Source organism: Perna viridis, chromosome 3 (genome assembly GCF_037379345.1).
Source record: "Perna viridis isolate PV_CMFRI_1.1 ecotype Kerala chromosome 3, ASM3737934v1, whole genome shotgun sequence".
Lineage (NCBI taxonomy): Eukaryota > Metazoa > Mollusca > Bivalvia > Mytilida > Mytilidae > Perna > Perna viridis.
Window position 1 is genome coordinate 47057414 of NC_142447.1, and position 12133 is coordinate 47069546.

At 33.9% G+C, this 12133-nt stretch overlaps 1 protein-coding gene across 10 annotated transcripts in view; it reads left to right on the forward strand.

The window, feature by feature from the left end:
• The first annotated feature begins 2118 nt into the window (after positions 1-2118).
• Positions 2119-12133, forward strand: part of LOC148622619 (prominin-1-like) — a 74657-nt gene continuing 64642 nt past the window's right edge. For 6 of the 10 annotated variants that reach the window (XR_015920674.1, XM_088572561.1, XM_088572567.1 and 3 more), the window contains exon 1: positions 4166-4315. The gene's annotated coding sequence lies outside the window, so the exon portion shown is untranslated. Of the gene's footprint in view, positions 2287-4165; positions 4316-4503; positions 4525-4546; positions 6636-12133 lie in introns of those variants that run through there. The other 4 variants (XM_088572565.1, XM_088572562.1, XM_088572571.1 and 1 more) reach the window with 4 other exon arrangements.

Here is a 12133-nt window from a genome sequence, read left to right on the forward strand (position 1 = left end):
GCTGCTAGTTTCATTTTGTTGCTTGTTACATATTCCACATTGTCTATGCCGGAGATCATCATAAACCTTGATTGTCAGGCAGATGAGATTATGGAATAACGCTGTCTGTAATTATCTTCAAACCCTTTGAATAACTGCTTTGAGAAACCAGTTGTGCTCTCTTCACAATGGCTCCAGCTGGTTAAAACACCAATACTTCTTCTTCTGACCACGGCATATTTTCTGTTTTTCTGGTCACCTATCATTTGTCGAAATTGCTCGGAGGGGTAGGATTAAATTTTCATTGTGAATTGTTTATATGCGTTTAAGCTGTTCTAAGTGATATTTTCTTTTGTTATGCTATCGTTTCAGTTCTAAAAGAACATTAAGTAACTAAAATAATACATACAAAGTATCAAAAGTAAATGAGCAACTCGGACTCCACTAAAAACTGGGAGCATGAGCAAGGTGCACCGGTAGGGTGAGCGCCGTCTGCTTTTCTGGAAACACTCGCCGAGTTGCTCATAAAAAGTCGAGTCTAGGGTAGACGAAAGAGGAAAGGAAAACTGTGACACGATGAACAAATCAGTTTTCATGGTGCAGATGGATACACCATAACGATCCACGAGTTCATGATGGCGACCATAAAACTTCTGTAGTGATGACTTCTATCTTGTATCAACATAACCCTGTTTCAGAAGCCTAACTGTAAGAGTCCTAGCGCGACACAAAAAGTCTGCGTAGTTACGGCAAGCTCTGACATAACGTATGAGTTGTGATATGAAAACTCCATACGCAGGTGCTGAAGGGATGTTGCCACAGATGAAAGGAAACTTGACAATTCTGAATGAAAAGTCATCACGTTTGTCGTAAAGTTTGGTCAGTAGGTTTCCTTTACCATCGATCTCTAAGTGTAGGTCAAGATATGAGGCTGACTTCAGTGTGTCTGTAGTATCCTTTATCTCATTCTCATTCCTTCATACTAATCAGTATTCACGCCATTGCACGAAAACCAAGGACGATATGAATGACAGCAGCATCATATCATTATGGGACCGCAAATTTTTGCGGTCGTATAAAAATGACTTGTCCATTTACTGATGAAATGGTGCCCAATCTGAATCCCACTATAACATGATATAAGATAACTTAAGAAGGAGGTTTATACACATGAGCCTATTGTATTATAGTAGAACTTGGTAGGGAGGTTAAAGTGAGGAGTGAACATTTTGAGGTATCATAGTACATTGTATTTCGAAGTACCGTCTATATTGAAGGACTTTAGAAAGAATTTGTGACATGCGTAATTTGCCACCTATAACAGAACACAAATTCTACTTATACTAATAATATTAGGCCGAGTATAAAACAAAGACGTTACTGTTCTGGCTATCATTCAAGGACCTTTTAATTTAAAGTTCTCCTTGACACTTTGATAAACCAAATGTTTGGTATGAAGATTCTTAACTTGTTCATTTATTATTTTTGCGACCGTTTTGTTATCTTTAGCTTGTTTCTAATTTTGCGATATTTGTGTGTTTGTTAGTGAGGACCTAGACTACACATTGATAAGCCTCTATTTCGATACCTAAACAGAAGCCTCTATAGTTGATGCAGTCGTAAGAATTCAACTAAATGAATTGGAAGAGGGAGAATTTACACATGTACAAATACATTCCAGTCATTATTAAGTTGAAAATGTTGATTTTTATTTTAAATTACAAGAGTGGCAGATCAAGAAATTCCGAACAGGAGGCCCGCTGACAAATCCAGCGACCTCCCAGTTTTTCTCGAGCACTAGGGAGACGGCCACTCATGCACCCTCTTGCATAATACAGTAAATCTTTGAATGTACATGTATCTTCTAGAGAGACTCTGGTGCTTCGGTTTATTGCTGTTGTTGTTGTAGTTTTGGTTTTATTTTTACATTTATATTGTTTGCTTTTGTGCTGTTTTTGTTTGTTTGTTTTTTTCGTCTTGTTTTGTCTTTTTTATTCTCAGTTGGTTTTGTCAACTTTTTTAAATTTTCGTTTTATATTTATTTTTTTATAATTAGTTTCTATTAGTAGAGGTATTTTAAGTATTCACTAGTGGAAATAATGACAACTCAAAAATTGTGTGACATTTTTAAGTGTTAAATGTATGTCAAGGGTTCAAGGGTGAAGCACACATATTAGAGGAAATGTTTTAAAAGGGAGTGGATTTTAGAAATTGATCAAGTACAGCATTTAAACAAAAAGTAGGAAGTATTTGGCTACTATATAGTTTCCTTCCAATGACGTGTTGTACAGGTACCTAACCACAACAGTAAGTATTTAATTAATCTTCAGCTTTGATGATGTAAGGACAGTTTGAAATTCTAATACATTTGTATTAATGTTTATATTTGTTAGTTAGATATGGTACAGAATGAATTAGAATGAACTTTGCGGTTGTGATTTTATTTATTCATTTATTAATTTTTTTTTTTTTTTTTGTGGGGAGGGGGGTAATTTGGAGTCATAAAGAAGAATCGTATTTACATCAAATATGTAGGTGATATCAAACGAAAATGTGCAAATGCAGTCTGAAAACACTCGTTAGAAATCTTTAAAAGTTGAACACTTGCACCTTACTGCTCTCCCATTAGTTCACAATGCAGTGCTACTTTTAATTATATAAAACAGTTCAAAAAGCATTGTTGTAATAGTCATATGAAAAAAAAATATATTTTTTTGTAAATTATTCCGTAGTCGTTTCATGGGGTATATATACTTGGGGCTATGAATATTAGTATGGGTGAATCGTCCTCTAGAAATAAGGCCACGGTTTGCATCTGTACCAATTACAAAAAAGAAAAGCTAGAAAATATATTACATGAAGTGTACGATATTATATCAAGTTTATTGGAAATTTTACCTTTTCATTAAATGTACAGTATATCAGGCGGGGATACAGAGATTATGGAAAGGGTTGAAAATAAAATGGGGTATTTCCAGGCTTTTATTGATGAATTTTTTGCCCCAAAACATGCACAAAATTAACATTTTTTTTGTCATACAAAATGCCGCTGCAACCATCCTACACAGGCAAAATTATTTCACATAATTTTCACATGAATTTCACATGATTTTCACTTGAATTGAGCAAATAAACTAAGTGACAGAGTTTACGTGAAATTCGGGTGAATGGAGCCTTCAAGTGAAATTCACACGAAATGTTCACATGAAATTCGTGTTTAGTGAATTTCACATGAAAATCATATTAATTTCATGTGAGGCTCGATTAACATGAATTTCACGTGAAAAATATTTGCCTGTGTAGGATCAGCTAATGTCTGTTATGCTACCTATTTTAAATAATTATGAAATAACACTACGGGATAAATTCAATGGTTCTCTAATTAGCTAGTGTTATTTCTTAATTTGCGTGACTATATTTGTTTTGTTAATGTTGTATAATACAGTATGTATTATAACCATTTTTTGTATCAATATATTCAGTTTTGGCTAATTTTGATATGGTTCAATTAAACAGAATCTGATATTATTCATAATGAGGTCGTTTACCAAATCTCATTGTATATTTTCAATGATACCGTTCCTTTGGTCTTGTCAAAGACGTAATTAAAATAATGTTACTATAAACTCTTTATTTTGACACTCATCATGGATTCAGAAATTCTAAAAGTGGAGTTGAGAAGATGACGGGAAGTAAAATATTCTGTCGGAAAGTGCGTGTGGTTTGGTGTGTATAAAAGTAGGACTGCTACTTCAATTTACAACATAAATATATACTACATATACATAATTGTAAGAATTAAATTGCATCCTCCATATGAGTCTATCTTATCCTGACCAGAATGCTAACGAAATGTATGGTCTTCTGATATTCAAGGTTTTAGAATTTAACTGCAACAAAATTAATCAAATTTCACCTATTTTTTTTTAAACTGCTCGTCGGAAGGTTGTTCAATTAAGATTGTATGTAACATTTTTCACACAATAAGTTTTCTAACACGCAATTGATGTACGTTACGTGTCTTTGGGTATTTTGAAGGTACATCCTTAATTGGCTGTATTTTTATTAAATCTACCTCATTAAATCACACAAGGAGATAAAGGTGTAATTACACCGTATATATTGAAACGTGATCAACATTGTTTACGGCAATTTTCGCAACATGTTGCTACGTGTTTAACGACATGTGAATAAACAAATCATATCAACAAAGGGCCTTTAAAGGGGCTTTACATCACCGTTCCGGTTCACGCATTAATAATTTAAATTTTTGAAACATTTAAAATCATTTTCGTAGCTATATTTGCTGGATTTAAAATTATTTAGCACACATTTGGTAAGTTATATTAGTGTGCATGTAGTTGTATCAGATGAATGCACTTTATAGTTGCTAATCCTTTGTATGTTCCAATACTGAATACATTGTATATTGCATATAAACTATAGGAAAAAATAGTATATATAAACATTTTACGTTTGTCTTAGATATTCTTAACGGTATTTACAGTATATTTTTTATTTAAGAATAGAAAAATAATCTTCGCAGTAAGTATCTGTATACTTTAAATAATAATTGAAAAACAAAAACAAAAACGAAAAAAAACAAAGAAAAAAATTTATGTCCAAAAAAAAGGGTTCCCGTTCTTCTTCCTGGTTGTATGAAAGAAATTGGACAATCCAAACAAATGTTGAAGCGTTTAGTCATACAGCGTGTGACTTACTTTTTATTAATTTTAACCGGGCTTCTCGCAAAGTATGCAACAAAGCATATTACTAAAATGTATATTTGTATAAATTTAATGAGCATCACGCAATATTATCTTTAAATTGAAGCAGATATGATCATTATGCTAAGGTTTATAAATATATTACTTCAATAGTAAAATTATGGATGGTCAGAATAACAAAGGTATATGATTAGTCAAGAGGCTTCTTGAAATCTTCGGGGGAAAAAAAACACAATATTGAAAAAAAGCACAACAAAACAAAAAAAAAGAACGGGGTCTTTCAAATCTTAAATAATACATCATCGGAATTTCTGGACTGACCCTATCTGATGATGCAACACCCCCCCGGAAAAACCAAAACAACACACACACACACACACACACACAAAAGCACTTGCAGAAGCTTCAAAATATCACTGGCGCCACAATATACAAATTTATGTTGTATACTTGAGTAACTCAGTTTTTTTTCTACAAATAAATGCGTGGGATTGCGGTGTCAGTGCTCAGGGCCTTGGTCCAAGAGAATACGTTTAATGCTCAGTTCGGTACATCAGAGAATTCCAACATAATATTGAGATCCGTTCGTGTTAATTAACTGCAAAGTATAGTCGATGAGTATATGAGTGACATCATGCATGAAGTACATATAAAGCCCTGAAGTAACACGAAACCCGTCCGTGCGAGACCCGATAGGGTAGTCAAGGATGTTAAAAAAAACCCTTAGTTAGTTACACGAAAGGGTCTATTTAGTTGGGCTTAGATCTATTTCATTTGAGTAAATATTTATCTATGTAATTACAAGATTTAAAAAAAAATAATCGCAATCAAAGTTGGGCCGTTTGGACCACAGGGTCTTCCTCCCAAATATGCAGCTCCACTAGTATACATGTAAGCAAGGACCTATGATTAATTTAATTACAGGTTTATGTATAAAGTTAGTAAAATATATGTGAAATTTTTGCTTAATTCTTTGTTTGAGCAACCAAAGGGAAAACGACTCGACAAAGAATATAGACACACATCAATGAACACGAAAAACAAGAATCATGCACACACACATAAAAAAAAAAAAAAAAAAAAAAAAAAAAAAAGGAAATGAGCAACAAACTGGGGCCATCGTCCTTTTCTTTATTACTAATAACACCGGTCTAGTTTTTCGTAAAATTTCACATGAAAGATGAAAAGTACGACACTGTGAACAAACCGTTCTCGTTGTGCATTTGAATACTAGTGTGGCTGCCTATATATAATAGTGGGAGGAAGTCTTGTGTTTGGACCGTTATAAATTATGGCTTTTTCAAATGCACCATGAAAACCAATTTGTTCACCAAGTCCCATGTTTTTCCTCTTTCACGTGACATTTGATGGGAAAGATAGTGAGTGGAATTAAACGACTGAATTATTAGGGTTACTGCATGGTCTACAATCAGTGGTTTTGAAAAGGCCGGGTTATTAACAAACTGCTGGAATTAACTTAATTCCAGCGTTTTGTTCTGGGCTATAGATCTAGTTATTCGCTGAGGTCTGTTGAAATTTTAAGCCAAATTGTTGAGGGACGGCGGTTTGACTCCCGGGCGAAGTTTCATATGTCCATATTAGATCTATACTTACAAGTCTGATCAAGAATTATAATCTGGATGACAGCTACGGGGTTCCATCGATGTCAGCCCCTGACTGACCGTCACTGAGTCTGAAATCTTGAAAGTTGACTGTTGAATATCCATAAAGTTATTTTGTCTGTGATCATTGATGAACCCTTTATACAATATATAACAAGTGTTTCATGTTTTCTCAATCAAATATAAGTCAAGATAATATTTGTGATTTAAAGACAATTGCGAATAGTGACAGAATTAATTTGTCTATTTTTTCAAGCAGACGGCGGTGCAATTTGAAGATGGTAAAAAGGTTTGAGTAGTTGTAAAGGTGTGTACATTGAGAAACACTTAAGCGAATACGATATTATATGTATACCATTATGTAACTTCATCCCTTTTATAAAGAGAAACAAGAAGAACAATAACAAGTTCGTCGGCTTCGAATATTCTCTCATGCTCGAACGCACTTGCATTGTTTCATTTGAAAATAGTATCCCCTTCCCTTCCCTTGATATGAAACAAGTGCTTTTGCATCCAATGCAATATTGGATATGGATGTTCCTGAACCTTTCATCTCAAAATCCTACAGAATGAGGTCAAATGTAGTCCCAAACAAGCATTTTTCACCAATTTTATGGCAATCCTTCCCCAAGCGGATCAGTCCTCAGCAGATCCATCCCCGTGTGGATCCGTTCCCAATAGATCTGTCCTCTTGTGGATCTGTCCCCAGTAGATTCGTCCCCATGTGTCCATACATTGTTTTTGTCTGCAAAACGTTTTATATCCAATGTTTATTATCAGAGGTAGACGTAGAAAATAATAGCAGTGATAAGACCTACACTGCTACCACACTCTGCAAAGAAGAGATTGTAGAAAACCATACCAAGGACGATGATTGTGATTTACCGTCTATGTACTGGATTCCTAAACTTCACAAGAATCCATACAAACAATGTTTCATAGCTGGATCTGCAAATGTACCACCAAACCTCTTTCAAAACTTTTAACTTCTATACTCACAACTCTCAAAGAGGGTCTACATCCTACCACAATGCTTGTTACTCCCGTAGTGGTATTAATTCAATGTGGATCCTAAAAAATTCGAAAGATCTTTTGGGGACAATCAGTTCAAGACTATTATCTGAATATAATAGCATTAAAACCTATGATTTTTCAACACTGTATACTTCTATTCCCCATACTCAGTTAAAATCCCGACTTAAAAACATTATACATCGTTGTTTTTCCAAAAAAGATGGTACACCTAGATACAAATATATAGTTCTTGGTAGAGATTCCTCATACTTTGTAAGAAATAATTCCAAATCATCTTCCAAATATACAGAGGAAGATGTTTACAAAATGCTGGAATTTTTAATTGACAACATATTTGTCCAGTGTGGTGGACATGTTTTTCAACAAACGGTCGGCATTCCAATGGGAACAAATTGTGCTCCTTTACTTGCTGACCTATTCCTTCACTCTTATGAGGCTGACTTTATAGCTGATCTGATCAGGAAGAAAGAATGTCATTTGGCTAGATCCTTCAATCTCAGTTTCCGCTATATAGATGACATATTATCTTTAAACAATCCTAATTTCGGGGATTTGATACATCGCATCTACCCAAAAGAACTTGAGATAAAGGATACTACAGACACTGTGAAGTCAGCCTCATATCTTGACCTACACTTAGAAATCGATGGTAAAGGAAAACTATTGACCAAACTTTACGACAAATGTGATGACTTTTTATTCAGAATTGTCAACTTTCCTTTCATCTGTGGCAACATCCCTTCGGCTCCTGCGTATGGAGTGTTCATATCACAACTCATACGTTATGCCAGAGCTTGCTGAAACTACGCAGACTTTTTGTATCGCCCTAGAACTCTAAAGAATAGGCTTCTTGAACAGGGTTATGTTGCTACTAGATTGAAGTCATCACTACAGAAGTTTTATGGTCGTCATCATGAACTCGTGGATCGTTATGGTGTATCCATCAGCACCATGAAAACTGATTTATTCAACGGGTCATAGTTTTCCTTTCCTCGTTTGTCTACCCCGGATGACTTTTTATGAGCAGCTCGGCGGGTGTTTCTAGAAAAGCAGAGGACGCTTATCCTACCGGTACACCTGGTCCATGCTCCCAGTTTTTAGTGGAGTCCGAGTTGCTCATTTACTTTTATTACTTTGTATGTATGATTTTAGTTACTTTATGTTCTTTGTTGTGTATGTCTGTTTTCCATGTCTGGTCTTTGTCCCTGGATTACATTCTTTTGATTACCGCTATAACCTTGGTTCCCTTGATTATTCTTACAATATAAAAATCTCAAATTTTTATGTTATAACTGTAACAAGTGTTGACACAGACTGGCATTGCCCAAGGGGCAAGTATGGACACAGACTGGTATTGCCCAAAGAGCAAATTTGAACATACATATGATTTGTCTTGAACATGTTTGCATTGTCTAGAAAAGTTCTCCATTTATTGATATCAATGATTGAATTATGCACATGTTGATAAATATTGATTTAAGATGTATATATGAATTGCCATAAGACAAGTCATATACATAGTACAATGCTTCTTCCTTGAAGGTATACTTGCTATGTCATGTTAAGGATTGGCCATTTTACTTTATATAGGTTAGCTTGATAAAATTCTGGACTCTAATTTTTTTTTTAGATTGACAGAAACCCACAATGTGGTATCTTGTCAGTTTCATGGATGTCCTTTATTTTAAAACAGTAGTGGCCATAAACTCAAAATCAAATAAGAGCATATCTTTAGTAGTTAGTAAAATCATATCAAAATTTCATAACAATTAATCAACCATAACTATAAAGTCACTGCACGAAAACCAAGTGAATATGGATGACGACATGGATGCCACCGACAGTGAAGCCACTGTCACCACCATACCAATATACAATGTTTTGCGGTGACATTATACATATATAAAGGCAAATTTAGGGTTTTGGAATGCTCCATTTTCAATTCCCTAAAATACCTGTCAGTTACTCTTCCTTAAGACCAACTTAATAGTGTGTGATTTGCTAAGAATTTACATCTACAAGGTCTTTGTTTTTACATTAGTCCTAAATAAAATGCAATTTAAAGAATCTATACTTACCCCCTGGACTGCTTTATGAGCATTTTCCACTGAAAAAATATTTAACCATTTGAACAAAAAATCGATTTCAGAACCACTTTTTAAAACGCAAAACCCAAACCTCATATTATCTGTATATATATAGACTACTACTACAATGTAGTATTCTGTTCCTCCATATCCCAACCTAAGTCAGAAAATAGCTTGCCAGACAACCTCTAGCATTGCTAGAATAATAAGAAGACCATCTGTTAGACCTAAAAAATGTTCCTGGTCACATACCGACCCTACTTCAGACCCCCTACCCTAAAGTTTTAATTTGTGATATTGAAAAAATAATAATTAAAAAGTCTGCCAATTGTCTTTCAGAAAAAAAGAAGAAAATAAAGCCAAAGATGTTTTTTTTTATCCTAGATGGAAAAACAAAGAGTTAGAAATACTGGTTGTTAGTACTTAGAATAAATTGTAAACACACATGACATGAGTGCGCTCTTGGTCGTGGATAATCTCAAAAGAGATTTGGCCGTGGACTAAGTCTAAAATTATTAGTAGTTTAGTCTTTGCATATTTGGTTTTTATTGTATTCTGAGTTGGGCGTCACTATGATGACTTATTTCATTTCAGAAGTTTTGAATAAAAATAAATCAGTACCTACTGACCATACAAAATTTCAGATTGGTGATTGGAAACATAACTTTATTTTTTGGCCTTGGAGATTTCTCATCAATTGACTGGCATGTACCAATAAGTTGTTTTACCTGTCTGTCTTACATGTACTTAAAAGTGTTGATTTTAGAAGTATTTTGCTGGGTCAAAGATTCAGCAAATGCTGTATGCTGTACAATATAAGCGTGCATATCACATATTGGATCACTAGGTCATGGATCGACATTAAATCACCTGGTATTGCATTTAATGAATTTACTATATGGCTATATAGATTTTTGCTAAAATTAGCCAGCCCTGCCAAAAAATAGCCAGTCTTGGGCTGGCGGGCAGGCTATTATTTCTAACTCTAACAAACCCCTCAGTCTGTCATGAATTACAAATACCATATATGAGTGCAAACCATGTCTAACAGTATTGAGTATATATGTTAGCACAAAAAACAAAAAATTAAACCAAGTATAGGAATAGTCAGCATCTCTCATATCGTGCAAATGATTGGCTAAAACTGTGTTACGATAGATTTTTTGGATTTCAGTGGTTTATATCCACTAGATATTCCTAGAAGCAATGATGCCCTAGCTTTATAATGCACGAAATGAACATATATATGGAAAGTGCTATCGTTTTCAACTTTATTGTTATAGTGTTATTTAATAAAATGATAGTTGCATCATAAGCCTCTAAAGGCTGGTTGGTAAAAAACATAAATATATTTAGTGTATGATGACTATGTATGAATGTGATGTTATGTTTATATATGCCAACCTGCACTTGAAAATATAATATCTGTCTATCTACTGGTATCTACTTATGAAAATAAATAGATAATAGTTCATAAAATATTATTATTAGAAATTGTTATTTTCTTATAGGTGGCAATAAAATTTATTAAAGAAAAACTGAAATTCAAACTTTTTCTTCTCGTAACTGGAAAAGTCCTGAATTTCAGTCACTTTTTACTTCTGGGACATGACTTTGTTCTCCTTAGTATATTGGCCAACCTTAAGGAAAATTAAGATAGTACATGTAATAACTGTAGTGTGAAAATGTTTTTGAATGTCCTTTACTATTTTTACCATTATTTATCATTAAAGTGTTATTGTTTTCCAATTACTTTTTATAATCAAAATTTTTGTGAAGGTATATAATACACATGTAAATGAAACAGTCTGCAAACCATATCTTTGTCTCTGAATGAATATAGAAAATCTTATAAAGTATCTAAATTTTTAGCTACATGTACCTACCTTGAAAGTGTGATGACTGTAGTCATAAATAAAATTGCCTGTAAAGAACAAATTTCGGTATATGGTGCTGAAGTTTTTGCACATAAATTTAAACAATATAATTATTAGAGGGGACGGATCAACACCTGAGACAGAACAACTTGAGGACGCATAAACTTGGGGGCGGAAAAGTATGGGGACGGATTGACCTGCTGCTGTTTCACCTCTCAAATAAACTATCTCCATAGAGGATGTTTCTCTAGACAGCTTATGGCAGGCCTACTGAGACGTGACAAGAATAATTGGTCACTCCTAAATTTCTTATTACTTTCTATGTAAATCATACTTTTTCAAAAAGTTGTCAATGGAATATATTTCAACCAATTTTGACAATTTTTTGACAAAATTTCACATGTATGTGAAAGCTGGGTTATAGTATGTGAATGTTAGTAAGGGCTGTGGGCAGGTGGGGATGTTGTTTTTGTAACACTTTTCACAACAACTACTGATCACAGCCTCTTTCTATTTGGTATCCAGTATCAGGTACAGGTCCCATATTGTGGGATACGATTTTAGGCCTGTCAGTCTTCTTCCTGTTTGAAGAAATTCGACTATAATTATCTTTGATCCATTTTTTACCATTACAAAGAAAAATGTTGAAATTAAACTTTTGTAGTTTGATGAGGTTTATGACAAATGTAATAGGTAATTTGCATAGAAACAGAAGGAAAAATTTATAAGTGACTGAATACTTTTCTCACGTCTGTATGACAAACCAATTTGGCTAGAAAATTTTGTTTAAACAAAATCCTTTACCT